This window comes from Triticum dicoccoides, chromosome 7A, assembly GCF_002162155.2.
Source record: "Triticum dicoccoides isolate Atlit2015 ecotype Zavitan chromosome 7A, WEW_v2.0, whole genome shotgun sequence".
Classification (NCBI taxonomy): Eukaryota; Viridiplantae; Streptophyta; class Magnoliopsida; order Poales; family Poaceae; genus Triticum; species Triticum dicoccoides.
In genome coordinates, this window is record NC_041392.1 from 388,622,706 (window position 1) to 388,626,615 (window position 3,910).

Sequence of the window (3,910 nt, forward strand, 5' to 3'; positions counted from 1 at the left end):
GGTCACCGCCCTCTCCCCGACCCGACTCGTCGCTGCCGCCCCCTCCCCCATGGTGAGCCCCTGCCACCTCATCTCCTGTTTTTTTTTCTGTTTTAGTTTAGGTTTAGGTTTAATTAGTTTAGGTTATTTAGTTTAATCAGTTTAGGTTTTTTAATTTAGTTAGTTTAGGTTTAATTAGTTTAGGTTTTTTAGTTTAGGTTTAGGTTTAATTTGTTTAGGTTATTTAGTCGGTGGTTGTTAATTAGCAGGTACTAGTAGTTTAGATACATGATAAGATAGGGCTAATAATGTGTAGGCTTAATTTATCTAAATTGAATTTGTTTAGGTTTTAGTTAAATAGTCATATTTAAAGGAAGTAAAAAATATGAAAAAAGAAGAAGAAAAGTAGAATAAGTAAATGGGGGAAGAAGAAGAAGAAGAGGAGGAGGAGGAGGAGGAGGAGAAGAAGAAGAAGAAGAATGAGGAGAATATGAGAATAAAAGAGGAAAAAGTAAAAGAAGGAAGAAGAAAAATTAGAAGAAGAAGAAGAAGAGGAGGAGTTCTGTTTTTTCTTTTCTGTTTTAGATAATACATATATTAGATATATAGTTAGGGAGATTAAATTAAATTACAGTAGATTAGTGTTAGGTTTTAGTTAAATAGTCATAATTAAAGGAAGTGAAAAAAAGATGAAAAAAGAAGAAGAAAAGTAGAATAAGTAGAAAGGGGAAGAAGAAGAATAAAAAGAGGAAGAAGAAGAACAAGAAGAAGCAGAGGAGGAGGAGGAGGAGGAGGAGGAGGAGGAGGAGGAGAAGAAGAAGAAGAAGAAGAAGAAGAAGAAGAAGAAGAAGAAGAAGAAGAAGAAGAAGAAAAGAGGAGAAGATGACTAGGTTAGTGAGGTTAGTTTGATTTTCTAGGTTAGTTTGATTTTCTAGGTTAGTTAGGTTAGCTATCTTTAGACTAGGTTAGTTAGGTTAGGTTCTAGGTTAGTTTCTAGGTTAGTTAGGTTATTTTGATTTTCTAAGTTAGTTAGATTTTGTAGGTTAGTTTGGTTAGTTTGATTTTCTAGGTTAGTTATCTTTAGACTAGGTTAGTTAGGTTAGCTTCGAGGTTGGTTTCTAGGTTAGTTAGGTTAACTAGTGTGATGGTGATGTCATCTTGTTCTCCAAGAGATGATACTTGGCAAGATAACCAAATATGGCATACTTGTAAATATTCCAAAAGCTTGAAAAAACAAAAAAGGGTTTTTGATGGATTTTTTAGGTGTTGTTTTCACCCAACAAATTTTTATTGTGTTTATGTTGTACTAATTTCGTTTACTGTTTCTCATTGCAGGTGTTGACAGATGGTGGGCGTGGGTCGAGAGCGCTCCAAGCCTCCTTCTTCCACGACGCGTGCTAGGAGGGGTGGCTATATTTCACCCCAGCAGCTTCATAGAGCGCTCGTAGATAGCATGGCGACACCGGCGAGCCCTTATTCTTCGGCCGGGAGAGGTCGTGGAAAGGCGAAGCGGGGATCTAGAGGTGGACGTGGCCGCGGGAGAGGTAGGAAGGCTGTTGTGCCTTCCTCGCCGCCACCCAAAGCTAGTTCTCCGGACCACCGGAGTGCTCCGTCTCAGGTGGAGCCGTCAGACTTGGACCCGTCTCGGACTCCGGTCCATGAGCCTCGGGCTAACGAGCCTCTTGTTGCCGAGCCTTCACCACAGGAGACTCGGGCCCTAGAGTCTTCGTCCCACGAGACTCTGGTCCCAGAGTCTTCATCCCAGGTGACTCCAGATACAAGTGGCCATGCTGATGGTGAGGAGACCTGGTCTGATGATAGTTTTAGCGATGGTGAGCTGGTTGAGCAGGGCAAGAAGGTGTACCAGCATGGTGGTACGAAGCTCTCGGCCGTGTCGGCGACCCGCGAACAGAGGTGGTTGATTTAGCCTAACGGGGAGAAGTAAGTGCATTTACTCTATTTTATCCTTTGTCCTTCATGTTTCTTCAAATTATTATCTAATGTGTTGACCTTGTCATACTACATGGGTTGGATACACCCCGATGGTGTCTACAGGCCCAACCAGGTCCTTGGTACTCTAGTCCGGCACAACTTCCTGGGGTGGGTCATGTTGCCCGGTGAGGGTCAGTCTCCACAACTAGCAATGAGCTGGGAGTTGTACGTGGCTGCCCCGGCCCCGCCAGAGGAGAGGGTCGACGGTGTCGTGTGCGAGACGGTGGCCGACATTGTGAGACGGCGGTTTTGGGTTGTTTCTACTTTACAGAATTAAAAATCAACATTGCCTACTGATTATACTAATCAGTGTTGTCTTGTTCGATTGCAGATGTTCTACAGGGTTGCTGAGGAACAAGAGGCGGAGGCGGCTAGGGTTCTCGAAGCCGAGTGCAAGCGCCTACTTTAGAACTTACGGCATGAGGCTTGGGTACAGGCTGTTCGAGACTACTATGCCTCAAATAACATTAGGAAGCCCAAGAAGGAGTGCCGCCTCAAGTATCTGAGTAAGGAGAAGTACATAAAGGTAATTAACTTTTCTTAAGGCCTTGTACTTAGTTTCCTTGATTTCATTAGTAGGTGTAGCGGTGAAATTTCTCTTTGACAAACTTAGATGCCCCCGAGAGGATGTGTGGATTTGATGGACTGTTGGGAGGCGTTGGTGGATGAGTGGTGCTCTCCCCAATGGCTAGCCAAACACAACAAGGCTAGGGATAAGAGTTCCAAAGTGCGAGGTGTGCCACACCATCAAGGGAGCTCCAACCTGTTTGAGTACGGGGATCACTGGGTATGTGGTTTCAGCCCTTAACGATTCATGCAATTTCATTCTTCATGCTAGCTTTAGCCCTGAACTAATATGTTGTTCCTCTCTTTCAGGCGAGACACAACAAGAAGGAAGTGCCACTACTGTACGACCTCTATGCCATGGCCCATATGGCCCCGTTCAAGAAGGCCAAGGCATTCACTGAGGATGATCTAGATCATCCAGAGAGCTTCACTAACATCTCCTCCCACAACAAACTCGTGAGGTACAGATACTGGGGGAAGGCGATGAAAGGGGATGACTTCAACCCGAGCCAGAGTCCTTTTGATACAGAGCTCATGATGCTATCTGGTGATGGGAGGAGACATGGCTCGGTAGCCATTGGGGATGGACTGATACGTTGTCCTAGCAGTCTCCCGGAGATCAAGAAGCGCCACGTGAGGTCTCTTCCTGACATGCCGCCTTGACCACGGCCAGTGGACCTCGCCATCGACGCTAGGGCCCATGAGCTTCTGGCGGAGGCAAATAGGTAGATGAAGGGGAGGGAGACCGAGCTGGAGGAGAAGACGGCTAGGATGCTGGAGGAGGAGTGGAACCGGAACGACTCATCTCACTAGGCCCTATACGAAGCTCCTCGTGATAAGTTTCTCCTTCTTATTAGCCAAATCATGCATGTAATGTTCATTTCATTACTAACTAATATCACTGACTCGTGAAATCAAAATGTGTAGACCGTGTGCAAGAAAAACGATCAGACCCCTCCTTCGATGCCTCAGATTGCTATAGCAGAGACATGGTGGGTTTCATTTGAATGGTCATTTCTTACTAGTATTCACATTTCAGTTGCATCATGCTAACGAGACATTGCAAATGATCTTTGGTGCAGCATGCCTCCCGACAAGCATCGACCGATCCTTCTTCGTCTCGCGGTGCCGCAACCCCGACCACCATCGGCCCTTCACCTTCGTCTGACACTGGTGTAAACCCGACCGACCCTTCACCTCCATGATGACGGTAACATTTCTCTAGTGTTTTGCCTCCCAAATGCATAAAGACCTAGACTTAGCTTTATTTCCTCCAAAATGGTTACCATAATGACCTAGACTTAGCCAATCTTCCTACAAAATGACATAATTAGCTTACTTAGCTCCAAAATGATCTAGACTTACCTAAATT